The 14,864-nt window shown below is 40.7% G+C and overlaps 1 protein-coding gene and 1 pseudogene across 3 annotated transcripts in view; one reads left to right on the top strand and one right to left on the bottom strand.

The window, feature by feature from the left end:
* The window catches only part of LOC103261407, a 19,799-nt pseudogene extending 12,478 nt beyond the window's left edge, over window positions 1-7,321 (bottom strand).
* The window catches only part of KCNIP3 (potassium voltage-gated channel interacting protein 3), a 90,437-nt gene that overhangs the window by 66,021 nt on the left and 9,552 nt on the right, over window positions 1-14,864 (top strand). The window lies entirely within an intron of this gene.

Raw genomic sequence — 14,864 nt, 5'->3', positions numbered from 1 at the left:
CGGGCTCAGGCAATCCACTCACCTCGGCCTCCCAAAGCGCGGGATTGCAGGCTGAGCCACGAGTCCGGCGGACTTCAATTTTTATTATCAGAGCTTGGGGGAGGTCGTTGAGCAGAGGAGTACGTGGCACATCTCCAACAGCTCTCTCTGGTGCTCGTTGAAGAACAGACTGGCAGGGGTCCAGGCAGAAGCAGGGAGACCAGGAGGAGAGATGCTGGAGCCCTGGGCTTGGGTGGGGCCAGCAGAGGTGAAAAAAGGGGTTACAGGAGGTATGTTGAAAGTCAAGCTGGCAGGATTTGCACGTGAGTTGAGTTTGGCCAGGAGGGCAGATGCCCACGTTTTGGACTGAGCACTCAGCAGGGTGGAATTGCCATCAGCTGGACTAGGAAGCCTGTGGGTAGAACAAATTTGGGGGACGCTCAGGAGCTCGGTGGGACATGTTTCCTCGGTCACCTCACCGACATCCAAGTGCACGTGACAAGCAGGCAGGGGAGAAGATAGCCCACATCCTCAACCAAGGCTTGACATTGTAAATAGCTTTCAGAGTTTGCAAGTGTGATGAGTGTCACATCATTTCTCATTGTTCTCATGCGCCTCTTTCAAAGGAAGGATTTTGTACGTCTCTATGTGCACCTATTAGCTTTTTTGGTTTCCTCATCTATAAATTGCCTTTTCATCGTTTTTGACCATTTCTCTTGGGATTGCTGTCCTCTTCTTGTTTCCCAAGCATCCAGTGTTTAATCCAGACCAGAGGTGAGTGTTCACTCCCCACCTCACCCCTCTCTCTCATTTTTCTCTTGCTCTTTTGGGAAATGAAACTGTAGACATTTCAGTTACTCTGTAGTAAATATATATTTAATATGTGAGTTACAAAGAATGATATAATGGATACCAGTGAACACATCCTCTCTTAACCTGTCCCTGTCATTCCTTGATTTTTGTTTTTATTTATGATTTTATCTCTTATGGATCCCCACAAATATATAGCCAGGTTTTGTTTTTTGTTTTGAGTTGAAGTCTTACTGTGTTGCCCAGGCTGGAGTGCAGTGGCACGCTTATGGCCACCACCGACTCAACCTGCTGGACTCAGGTGATCCTTCTGCCTCAACCTTCCAAGTAGCTAGAACTATAGGCATGCACCATACACCTGGCTAATTTTTTAATTTATTGTAGAGATGAGGTCTCACCAAGTTGTCCAGGCTGTTCTCAAACCCGTGGGCTCAGGCAGTCCTCTCACCTCAGCCTCCCAGAGTGCTGGGATTATAGGTGTGAGCCACCGCACCCAGCCATCAGTTATTTTTTACTTTGGATTTTATTTTAAAATGGAATTATACTAGTTTCCTAAAACTGGTTTTTCATTCAACGAAATGTTTTAAGAACCATCCATATTGCTGTGTGTTGTTACAGTTCATTCATTTTTCACTGCAGTATAATATTTCATCAGGTACATACCACTCGATATATTTATCTGCTCTGCTATTGGTGGACATTTGGTTGATTCAAGCTGTTACTATAAAGAGGCTTCAATGACTATTCTTGTATATATCTTCCAGGCACTTGAGATCATCATGTGTACCTAGGAGAAGATTGTTGGACCTTAGGCCCAGTGTTAATTTTATACAAAATGTTAATTTTATACAGTTCATACATCACCAGTATGAAAAATACAAGTAGGTTTCCACAGTGGTCATACCAGTTTCACTGAGTGCTTCACAACTACCAAGGATTTTCATCTGCTCCAGAACTTGGCATTATCAGACTTCTTTTTTCATGATTATTATTTCTTACCAATCTAGCAGCTGTTACAATCTCATCCTAATTTTCTGTCAGCCATTGAGATTGAGCCATCTTTCATATATTTGTCCATCTTTCTGGTTTCCTTTTCTGATGACTATCTGTTCTAGACATTCCTCTTTTGTCATTCGTAAACACTGCATTTGTCTTCTTTCATTTCACTTAGTGTCTCTAACTCTGCCCTTTGTTGAACAAAAATCCTCAATTCTGAGGTAATCAAATTCATCAATATTTTTCCTTTGTGGTTTGAAATTTTGAATTTTTTTTTTAATAGGGAATGCTTCACGAGTTTGCGTGTCAGTGCGATATGTATCTGAGAGTTTTTGAAGTTTTAAGAAATCTTTCCACAACCTTAGGTTAACAAGAGGCTCTTTTGTATTTTATTTTAACTCTACAGCTTACCGTCTATGTTTGTATCTTTAATTCATCTAGAACTGCTTTCGCAGGAAAGGAAGAAATCTAGATGTTATCTTTATATGGTGATAAGTTTTCCTAACACCATCTACTAAACAATCTGACCTTTTCCCACGTGTTTTATGAAACTCCCTGCTATACCTCAGCCTCTTTTGAGCTCCCCGACCTATTTGTTGGTGTGTTTGTCTGTTCTTGTCACAACCACACAATTTTTCTTACAATGACTGTGCAATATGTATCTGATAGAAAAAATGCCCTCATTACTTTTCCTTTTTAGGTTCGTATGAATTTTTTATTTCTCCACATACATTTTTGAGTAGGTTTAACAAGGGTCTAAAAAAACCCCAAATAGATTTTTTATTGGAAGTACATTGAATTTACTTACAGATTACTTTGGGGAGAAATGACAACTTTATAATATTATATGGCCCTAAGATGGGATGTCTCATTTAATCAGATTATCTTTCTATATAGCAGTTCTTTGGAATTGGGTTCCTACTTAAAGATACTTTTAAGTTTTATTGCTATTATGAGTGTTTATCTTGGTATTTTTAATTATGTTTTCTAGATGGTTATTATTGGTGTAGAGAATTGCTATTGATTTTTGTATTAATTAGTCTTGTATCTGGCAACCATGCTGAACTCTCATGTCTATTGATTCTTTTGGTCCCTGTAGGGACCATGTTATCTAAAATAATGTTAATTTTATCCTTTACTTCCCAGTTCTTACACTATTTGTTTTTCTAAATTTCCTTAGAGCATTGGCAGGACATTGATTAGTGGAGCTTGCAGCCAACATTGTCTTGTCCCAAATCTTAAAGAGAATGTGTCTCAGCGTTTGCCATTAAATCTAATACTTTCTATAAATTTTTCCATAAATGTGTGATTTGCAAGTATCAGCTTCCTGAATTTAAGGAAGTTCCCTTTGATTCCTAGTTTGCTGAGATTATTTTGTTGTTAATTATAAATAGATGTGGAAGCTTATCAAATGACTTTTCTTTCTTTCTTTTTTTGAGTTGGAGTCTCACTCTGTTGCCCAGACTGGAGTGCAGGAGCACGCTCACGGCCACTGCAGCCTTGACTTCCTGGACTTGCTGGGATCCTTCCGTCTCAGCCTTCTAAGTAGCTGGAACCACAGGCATGCGCCACCACATCTGGCTAATTTTTTTTATTTATTGTGGAGACGAGGTCTCTCCATGTTGCTCAGGCTGGTCTCAAACCCCTGAGCTCAGGTAATCCTCTTGCCTTTACCTCCTAAAGTGCTGGGATTACAGGTGTGAGCCACTGCACCTGGCTTCAAATGACTTTTCTTTGTCAAGATTTTCATAAGATTTTCCCTCTTTATGTTCTTCCAAATAAAATCTTCTTATCATTATGTACTTTTTAAAAAGTTCAGTTGGATTCAGTTCACTAACATTTGGTTTAGGGTTTTGCATGTATGTTCAAAAATGAGATGGGTCAGATTCGAGACCAGCCTGGGCAATGTGAAGAGACCTTGTCTCTACGATAAATAAAAAAAATAGCTGGGCGTGGTAGCTCACACCTGTGATTCCAGCTACTTGGAAGGCTGAGGTGGAAGGATCGCCTGAGCCCAGCAAGTCAAGGCTGTGGTGGCTGTGAGCATGCCCCTGTACTCCAGTCTGGTCAACAGCGTGAGACTCCTACACACACACATACACACACACAAAAGTGAGATGGGTATATGATTTTCAGTCTTGTATTGCCCTTGTATGACTTTGGAATCAAAAGTACTATACTGATCACTGGATTAGCCAAATGGAGCTCATTGGTGATCCTTCTAAGAGCAGATTGCTGGGAGTGGAATAAGTTCAAGGGGAAATAGGAGGAGAGGAGATGAAAATGGGGCATTAAAGAAGATGAGGAAAAGGTTTAGGGGAAAATAGGGTAGAGAGTTTTGTTGTTAGAAGAAAATAGCAAATTTGAAATTTTTGTGTATTTTGATTTGGGGCCCTCAAGAGAAAGAATGAAGTTAATCATATTCTTTAGTTCATGGGCATCATCAGCCTGGACCTGTTTAAAGCCTCTCTCTTATTTATTTTATCCCTTTTATTTCTCCTTCTCTCTCCTCCACATAGGTAAATATTCAGATTTTTTTAGCTTACTTTAATTTTTTCTAATTTAAATTAAAGTTCACATGTGGGTGTCCAGCTCTATTAATTTTGACAAATACATAGTCATATACCCATGGCCACAATCAGCTATAGAACAATTTTGCTGGACACAGTGGCTCACTCCTGTAATCCCAGTACTCTGGGAGGCTGAGACAGGCGGATTGCTTGAGCCTAGGAGTCTCAGACTAGCCTGGACAACATAGCAAAAACTTGTCTCTACAAAAAATATAAAAAGTCGTTGAGTGTGGTGGTGTGCACCTGTAGTCCCAGCTACTCGGGAGGCGGAGGTGCCATGATCAATGATTGTGCCACTGACCACCAGCCTGGACAACAGAGTGAGATCCTCACTAAAAAAAAAAAAAAAAACAACAACTATATATATGTCTGTGTACACACATATAGATAGTTGTAGTTTTGTTTTGTTTATATATACACATATATATATACACACATATATATATATGCCACAAAATGTATATACATTTTAAGAGTTTTATCTATGTATCACTTTGCAAAGTTGAATTGAATTACGGTAGTGATGTGTAGTATGATGTTCACTCAACCATGCTTCTGTCGTTTTCTTTGACTGTCCTGCCTGTTGCATGGTGATGCTAGCGTTCATTTGATTAACGCCTTCTTTTGAGACAGGATCTTGCTCTGTTGCTCGGATCATAATGCAGTCATGAGATCATAGCTCACTGTAACCTCGAACTCCTAGGCTCAAGCGATCCTCCCACCTCAGCCTCCTGAGTAGCTAGGACCACAGGTGCACACCACCACAGCTGGCTAAGATATGAAACAATTTCATCACCACAAAAAAATCCTCTCGTGCTGCCTCTTGGTAGTCATCCCCTTCCTTGTCCCCCAAGAAGCCACTGATCTGTTCTCCTTTCCTGAAATTTTCTATACATTTATGTTTTCCAGAATGTCCTATAAATGGCGTCATACATTATTTAGACTTTCGAGTCTGGATTCTTTCACTTAATTCCTGCATTTGAGTTGCATGCATGTTGCTGCTGTGTGGTGTCTGCTGTGTGGGTGTACCACAGTCTATCCACTCACTGGTTGGAGGACATTTGGGTTTTGTCCAATTATGGGCAATTATGAATAAAGTTGATCTAAGCATTTGCCTAAAAGTTATTGTGTGAAAATAACAGGTTTCATTTCATTTGGGTAAATAAGCAGGAGTAGGACTGCTGGCCCTTATGGCAAGTGTGTGTTTATAAGAAACCACCAAGCTGATTTCCAGAGTGGTGATAGCACTCTTCATTCCCACTAGCACAGTGTAACGGTTTCAGTTGCTCTGCCTCGCTACCAGCTCTGGACATTGTCAGTATTTGCTGTGCAAGCAATGCTAACAGGTACGTAGTAGTGTTTTGTTGTGGTTTTAATTCATATTTCCCTAATGGAAAACGATGTCAAGCATCTTTTTTGGGCTTATTTACCATCCATGTGTCCTCTATAGTGAAGTGTTTGATGAAGCCTTTTTCCCTTATATAATCTGGTTCTTTGTTTTCTTGCTGCTGAGTTTTGAGACTTCTTCATGTATTCCGGATATCCTTTGTGAGATATGTGTTTCATAAATATTTTCTTCCAGTCTGTGTTTGCTTTTGTATTTAACAATATTCTTCTTCTTTTGCAAGATCGGTTTTTTATTGTTTGTTTCGTTTTTTGTTTTTTGTTTTTTTTGAGTAGGAGTCTCACTCTGTCACCCAGGCTGGAGGGCAGCGGCACACTCCTGGTCACCACAGCCTCGACCTGCTGGGCTCAGGCATTCCTTCCACCTCAGCCTTCCAAGTTTCTGGAACTACAGGCACACACTACCACACCAGGCTAAATTTTTTATTTATTGTAGAGATAGGGGTCTCACCAAGTTGCCTGGGCTGGTCTCAAACCCGTGGGCTCAGGCAATCCTCTCACCTTGGCCTCCCAAAGTGCTGGGATTATAGGCGAGAACCACCGCGACTGGTCTGCAAAATTGTTTTAACTATTCTAGTTTCTCTGTCTTTCTGTATAAATTTTAGAATACACTGTCTATATGAACAAAAAAACTCTTGCTGAGATTTTGATAGGAATTAAGCTAAATTTGTAGATCATTTTGGAGATAATTGAGAGTCTTCCAATCCATGAACATGCTCTGTCTCTTCCCATATTTAAATATTTTGTGATTTCTTTCACTGGCATTTTGTAGTTTTTGACATACAGATGATGTGTATGTTTTGCTAGATTTATATCCAAGTATTTCATTTGTACAGCAAGTTATTTTAAATAGTATTTTTTTAAATTTTGGATTTTTTTGTTGTTGTTTGTGTTAAAGTTTTTATTGATTTCCATTCCAAAGGGAATTATTAAATGTATTTACTTCTTTATTTTAAAAAGTGATTTTAAATTGTATGTAAATTATAAAACGATACATTTGCAGAACAAAATTAGGCTAGTTACTTGGCATAACAAGTTTTTAAATCACCATTTTCCACCTCCACACTAAGGATAACTTTCTAATTGGTATTCAGTGATGCTGTAATAGCAGGATTTCACTGAGACTTGAGTAAACAGAAGAACTGAAGAGTTTCTCCAACCCCAGATCAAGGACTTTTTAAATGTCATCTTTCGGTGGCAAACGGCAACCACATGACCAAGAGTCTTGATCACTTTGCCATCCTTAATTTCTCCTACAAAATCTGTTTCTTCACTACCTCCCCCCCCAGCTTCTGTATATGAATGAGTTTGTCTCTGTCCAGTCTAACAAGAGACTTATAGTTTCTTCTGCAGGGGCTTCATCAAACGCTTCTCCCAGATGAAAACTAATCTCCATGTTCTTGAATGTGCTGAGTTCTGATCACAACTTTGTCTCCTTCCTGACCAATCATCACTGTTGATTTGGCCACATTTCCCACCTGCCTAGTGGCAAAGCCCACACCTAGAACCTTCGGGTTCTGACTGTCCATCAGCTTCCAGGTAACACAGAAAGCCTCTGTCATTCTTGCCCTCTCCCAATTTAGCCTCAGAATGGATCAGAGAGACAGGAGCAAAGATCTTTGGTCTTATCACCACTGTGATTCAGAAGATGCCTTTGCCTAAATGTTGATTCTAATTGTACATTGCTGGTCTTTATAAATGTGATTGATTTTTGTATGTTGACCTTGTTTCTTGTGGGGAAAACATTCAGGCTTTCACCATTAAGAATGATGTTAGCCAGAGATTTTTGGTAGATGGCCTTTATCAAGGTGAGGAAATTCCCTTCCACCTCAGTTTACTGAGTTTTGTTTTGTTTTTTTTCACAAATGAGTTGAATTTTGTCAACCACTTTTTCTGCATCTAGTGATATGATCATGTGTTTTTTTTCTTTTTCGTTTATATGGTGGATTATGTTGATTTATTTACAAATATTGAATCAGCCTCACATTCCTGGAAAACCTCACTTGGTGTGATTTATTTACTCTTTTTACTATTTATTTCTCTTTTTTTTACTTATGTATTGAGTTGGAATCTCACTGTCACCCAGGCTGGAGTACAGTAGCACGATCACAGCTACCCCAGCCTCGACCTGCTGAGCTCAGGCAATCCTTCCACCTCAACCTTCCAGGTAGCTGGGACTACAGGTGCCTGCCACTATACCCAGCTAATTTTAAAATTTATTTTGTAGAGACGAGGTCTCGCCATGTTGCTCAGGCTGGTCTCAAACTCTTGGGCTCAGGAAGTCCTCCCATCCCAGCCTCCCAAAGTGCTGGGATAACAGGTATGAGCCACCACATCTGGCCATATTACTCTCTTTATTTATTGAAGGATTCAACTTGCTTATATTTTGTACCTGTGTTCATGAGGACTATTAATTGGGACTACTCAGTCTACCTTTTTCATCTTGGGCAGATTTGGGTAGTTTGTGATTTTTTGAGGAATTGATTCATTTGTATACATTGCTTAATTTGTGTGTAAAGACTTATTCATAATAATTCCCTTTATCCTTTTAACATCTGGAGCATCTGTACTTATTTCTCCTGTTTCATTCCCAATGTAGGTAATTTGTGTCTTTTCTCTTTTTTGTCTGTTCTTGCTAGAGTTGTATCAGTTTTGTTGATGTGTTCAAAGAACCATCTTTTGGTTTCATTGATGTTCTCTCTCTTTATTTTTTATGTTTTGAGTTGGAGTCTCACTCTGTCACCTAGGCTGGAGTGCAGTGGCACACTGCTCATGGCCACCGCAGCCTCGACCTGCTTGGGCTCAGGCAATCCTTCTGCCTCAGCCTTCCAAGTATCTGGTAATATAGGCGCATGCTGCCACACCTGGCTAATTTTTTTATTTATTGTAGAGACAAAGTCTCGCAAGTTGCCCAGGCTGCTCTCAAACCCATGGGCTCAGGCAATCCTCTCAGCTTCCCAAAGTGCTGGGATTATAGATGTGAGCCACCGCACCTTGCCAGATATTTTCTCTTATTTTTTAATTTTCAATTTCATTGATTTATACTCTTATCTTTTCCTGTTTCCATCTTTCTGCTTGCCCTGTGTGTATTCTACTCTTCTGTTGTAGTTTCTCAAGGTGGAGCCTTATATTATTTATTTAAAACTTTTCTTCTTTTCGAAAATAGGCATTTAATGCTTTAAATTTCCCCCTAAGTTCTGATTTAGCTATATCTACCAAATTTTGATCTGTTATCTCTTCATATGTATTCAGTTCAAAATATTTCTGTGGCCTTTCTGTTGTTTTTCTGCAGATCTGGATTTCCATTTGATATAATTCCCTTTATCCTGAAGTGCTTCCTTTAGCATTTATTGTAGTAGAGTTCTGCTGGTGACAGATTCTCTAGCATTCTTTTATCTGAAAATACCTTTACTTCATTCTCCTTTTTGAAGGATATTATCACTGGATAAAGAATTCCAAGTTAGCAGCTTTTTTCCCTCAGTAATTTAAAGGTATTATGCCACTGTCTTTTGATCGTCCTCATTTCTCCTGAGAAGTCAGCTATCTTTCTTATTGCTGACCCCCTCTTCACTGCCTGTGGAATTCACTGAGTTTCTTGGATCTGTAGATTGATATTTTTTGACAAATTTGTGGAAACATTGGTCATTGCTTCTTCAAATGTATATTTTTTTAAATTTCTCAGTTTCTCTTTCCTCTAATTCTGGTATTTTAATTACATATGCAGTCGGCTTCTTGATACTGTCATTGAGACTCTGTGCATAGTTTTGTCAGTAGGTTTTCTCTTGGTTTTCAGTTCAGATAATTCCTGTTGATCTTTAAGTTCTTCTGTAATGTCCAATCTTCTTTTAAACCCATCAAGTGAATTTTTTATTTATTTATTTTTTTTTGAGTTGGAGTCTCACTCTGTCATCCAGGCTAGAGTGCAGTGGCACACTCACAGCCACTCCAGTGTCAACATTTTGGGCTCCGACAATCCTTCTGCCTCAGCCTTCCAAATAATTGGAACTACAGGCGTGCGCTACCATGCCCAGCTAATTTTTTTATTTATTGCAGAGACGAAGTCTTGCCAAGTTGCCTGGGCTGGTCTTGAACCCACGGGCTCAGGCAATCCACTCACCTCAGCTTCCCAAAGTGCTAAGATTACAGGCTTAGCCACCGAGCCCGACCTAATTTTTAATTTTAAGTATTGTTTTGTTCAGCTTTAGAAGTGTCATTTGGTTTTTTTTATATATATAGTTTTATTTTTCTGCTAAGATTCCCATCTGTTAGCTCTTTTCTATCCTTTAATTCTTTCAATATTCTGATAATTGTTTTAAAATGTCTTTCTAATAATTCTAATAATACAAATCTAATAATTCTCACTCCTTTATTATGGTCACATTTTCCTGTGGCTTCTTGTGTATTTTTAATTTTTTTTTCTTTTTTTTTTGAGTTGGAGTCTCACTCTGTCACCCAGACTGGATTGCAGTGGCTGCTCCCAGCCACTGCAGCCTCAACCTGCTGGGCTCCGGTGATCCCTCCGCCTCAGCCTTCCAAAGTAGCTGGAACTATAGGCGCGTGCTACCATGCCCGGCTAATTTTTGATTTATCGTAGAGATGAGGTCTTGCCAATATGTTGGACATTATGAAATGAAAGGTATATTGTAAGGAATCTGGATTATGTTGTCATAATATAAATGCTGTTGATTTTTAGTTTGGCAGGCAGTTAAATTACTGATAGATCCACTTAATCTTCACAGATTTTATTTTAGGCTTTGTTAGAGTATATTTGTTTTGACTTTGTCCTTAGGTCTAGAGCATACCCTTACTTGACCACATGGTTCTAACTCCTAAAACATAGCTTTTCTGGGGTTTTAGCGGAATGCCTGAAGGGCTTAGGGAGGTATCTTCATTCTGGCTGAGCCAATACTCCAATTCTTCCCATTACTGCATGAATTCTGCTATGTCGTTTCAGGTTTCTGTCTCCCTATCCACCTCTTCTCCCTGCCCAGCTCTCGTCTCAGCCTCACAGAATCTCATTCTGACCATGTGAAGCATAGCTCTTGGCCAAGGCACCCACTTAGACTTCTGCGACCACCCTTCCATGCAGCTCCTTCATTCCCAGGACTCTGCTCTGAAAATTCCACCTGCCTCAGCAGCCCCAAACTCTGATCTTTGCCTTGTCAGTTCAGCAAACTACCGCTCCCTGGCTTGTGTCCCACCTCCCTGTGCCATGGTCTGGAAAGTGTCTCCAGGCAGATGTCCAGAGTGAATGTGGGGCTCACTTCTGTTTCCTTGCTCTCAAAGATCACAGCTCTGTGCTGTCATCCAAAGCCTGAAAATGCTTGCCTCGCATATTTCTTCCAGTTTTAAAGTTATTAGCACTGGGAAAGTAAGTCTGACGCTCACTATCCCATCAAGACTGGAAGCAGAAGTCTAATCCAGTATGTTTTATTTTTGTTAATTGAGGTATAATTTACATACACCAAAATGCACTGTTAAATGTTCAGCTCAGTGAGTTTTGACAACTGTATACACCCTTGTAACCACCATCCTCTGTACTGCTTTCTTTCACAGTGCATTAGTGCTGCCTGTACTAGAACTTTGTATAAATGGAATCATACAGTATAAACTCTTTTACATTTGGCTTTTTTGCTTAGCATAGTATATTTGAGATGTGTCTGTGTTGTTCCATATATCAGTCGTCCCTTTTTTTTTTTTATGGAGACTAGTATTCTATTATGTAAATGTGCCACAGTTCCATGCTGCCACTGATTGTTTGGGTAGTCTCCCATTTTGGATTATAAACAAAGCTACAGTGAATATTCTTGTACAGGTCTTTTTGTGGACATATGTCTTCATTGGTCCTTGGTAAATAGATCATAACGTTGATGTGTGTTTTAACTTTATAAGAAACTTCCAAGCAGTTTTCCAAAGTGGTTTGTGCCATTTTACACCACCACCAATAATATATGAGCATTCCAGTTGCTCCACACCCTTACCAACATTTGATATTGACGGTCTTTTTGAAATGATAGATGATTGGTGTTTGGCGTTGGATCATTTGCTTTTCTTTGATGATTACTGCTGACAAGCACCTCTTCCTGTGTAAGTTGGTGACCATTTATATATCTTCTTTTGTGAAGTATCCTAGTCTCTTGCCTGTTTTTAAAAATTGAGTTTTTAGTCTTATTATTATTGATTTATCGAAGTTTAATTTATATTTTGGAAATGAGTCCTTTGTCAGATACATGTGCTGGAGCTATGTCTTACTAGTCTATGATTTCCCAATTGCATTCCTTGATGATGATCAGTTTTTCTCTGTGTTTGTCTGTTTTCTTTCTCACTGATTTACACTCTTATTTTTATTATGATTTATACCCTTATTTTTATTATGTCCTTCCTTCTACTTACTTTGAATTTAATTTGCTCTGCTTTCTTTAAATTCAGAAAAGCTTAGCTCTAGAAGCTTATGCCATTGGTTTTACACTCTTTTTTTTTCTTTTGGTTTTTTTTTTTTTTTTTTGAGTTGGAGTCTCACTCTGTCGCCCAGACTGGAGTGCAGTGGCCGCTCCCGGCCACCGCAGCCTCGACCTGCTGGGCTCCGGTGATCCTTCCGCCTCAGCCTTCCAAGTAGCTGGAACTACAGGCATGCGCTACCATGCCCGGCTGATTTTTTGGTTTATTGTAGAGATGAGGTCTCGCTGCCCAGGCGGGTCTTGAACCCGCAGGCTCAGGCAATCCACTCACCTCAGCCTCCCAAAGGCACGGGATTACAGGCTGAGCCACGGAGCCCGGCCTACACTCTTTTTTTTTTAACATTCTTTTTTAAATGAAGGAATTTTAAGGCAATAAATTTTCCTCTAAGGTCAGCTTTACCCACATCCAGCAAATTTTGATAATTTCTTTTTGCTGTCATTCAATTCAAAAATATTTCAAAAGTTACCTTTTGATTTTTTTCTCTTACCTATGGGCTAGTTAGAAGTGTATTGTTTAATTTTCAAATACCTGAGGTTTTCTAAAAACCTCATTTTTAATAACTTAATTCCATCGTGATCCAAGTTTGTTTTGTGTTCTGGCATCTGGTATATCTTGGTAACCACAGGATGTGCTCTTGAGAAGAATGGTTATTCTACAGTTGTTGTACGGTATCCTATAAATACCAGTTAGCTCAGATTAGTTGATAGTATTTTCCAAATCTTTTATATCTTTACTTGTACTATTTATTGGAAAAGAACACTAAAATCTTCAGCTATGATTGTAGCTTACCTGTTTCTTACTTTAGTTCTGAATATTTTGCTTCAGGTATTTTAAAGCTGTGGTACTAGATGCTGTATATTTCAGATTATTCTGTCTTCATCTTCTTTGAGTCAGAGTCTCACTGTTGCCCAGGCTGGAGTGCAGTGGCCCGCTCACGGCCACAGCAGCCTTGACCTGCTGGGCTCAGGCGATCCTTCCACCTCAGCCTTCCAAAGAACTGGAACCACAGGCGCACATCACCCTGCCCGGCCAATTTTTTTGATTTATTGTAGAGATGAGGTCTCGCCAAGTTGCCCAGGCTGGTCTCGAACTTCTGGGCTCAGGCAAACCTCTCGCCTCTGCCTACTAACATGCTGGGATTACAGGCATAATCCACCGTGCCTGGCCTGTCTTGTCATCATTATGAAATTTCCACCTTTCTTATCCTTTTCCCACCCCTTTTCTGTGTCTTTGTGTCAAGAGTATCCTTTCTGTAGGTAGCGTATAGTTGGGTCTTGCTTTTCCACACCCAGCCTGAAAAGTCTGCCCCTTAATCAAAGGAAGCACTTCATTGTTAATAGCCTTCCCTGCTGCTGTGTGTACATCTAACCCACCACATGGTTCTCCCAGGTGTGCATACTCATACTTTGTCTCCCCAACCTGCCTCTGATGGACCCCTGAGTTGCCTCCAACCCTCTCCCACCAGAAGTACTGCTGCTGTGAACATCCTTGTGCATCTTACCCTTAGCTGGGGAAGAATCTTTGTGGGACATTTGCCCATAGGGGGATGTTAGCTCACGAGGTTTGCCTAGCCTTAATTTAACTAAGGACTGCTGGATTTAACAGTATATCTGTATGGTGATGGGAAGCATTCAGAAAGGGGAAGGGGAAGAAGATAAGAGGAGAATTGCTGGAGCCACATGCTTCAGTAGGTGAGTGTGATGGGGGCCCGCTGCACAAGTGGAGAGACTGTCTTCCCCAGGAACAAGGACAGTTCATCCAAAGGGAAGGTGGGAAAGCAGGTGTCTGGGCCGGATGCCATGAGTCAGTAGGTTGGTGGTAAGAGCTTGAGGAAATTGTCTTCTGTGGTTTCTATCTTCTCAGTAAAGTGGGGAGTTCTGAGGGTCAGGATGGGGGAGGACAGACTGGAAACGGAAAGGCAAGGAAGTGTGCAATAGTTATTTCGGAGATCAGGAGCATATGTGGGCCAAGGAAACAATTCGCTCGGCTCACGGGAGAGGCTGGGCATGAAACATGCTCATCACAGGGCCCGTGCCCAGCACCACGCGAGGCACCACCAGCACAGGACAAGCAGTGCAGGGCAGCTGCCTCCAAAGAGCTCACCCTGCAGTGTGAGAGGCAGCAGCAAGCGGCAGCTGTGCAGATAACGGCGGACTCGCCATTTTGTGTGGTGCAAGGGGAGACAGGATGGGGAGGCGAGCAGGGTGGTGATGGTGCAGCGGGGCTCAAGCCTCCCATACCAGAGGGCAGGTGACGTTCTCCTATGATATAAGCATGCTGCTCAGCAAGATGTGGGTGCTCAGTGCTGCTTTGTCCATAGCTTGATTTTGTGTTGTAAAAGTGATGTGTCTCATACCAAAAGAAATTAGGAAAATTTAAACAAAATCATAAATGAAAACGCAAGGATCACCTGAAATCCCACCTCCCTGCAAAGGTAACCATGGTTAGTTAACTTTTTTTTTTTTAATTGGAGTCTCACTCTGTCGCCCAGGCTGGAGTGCAGTGGTGTGCACTCCAGCCTGGGTTCAGGTGGTCCTTCCACCTCAGCCTTCCAAGTAGCTGAAACTACAGGCACGTGCCACCAATTTTTAAAAATTTACTGTAGAGATGAGGTCTCGCCAAGTTGCCCAGGCTGGTCTCAAACCC

The sequence above is a fragment of the Carlito syrichta genome, unplaced genomic scaffold (genome assembly GCF_000164805.1).
Source record: "Carlito syrichta isolate Samal-C Ts95f unplaced genomic scaffold, Tarsius_syrichta-2.0.1 Scaffold303678, whole genome shotgun sequence".
NCBI classification, from domain to species: Eukaryota; Metazoa; Chordata; class Mammalia; order Primates; family Tarsiidae; genus Carlito; species Carlito syrichta.
Note: the sequence above shows the minus strand (reverse complement) of the source record. Positions and strands in the feature narration are given on the sequence as shown.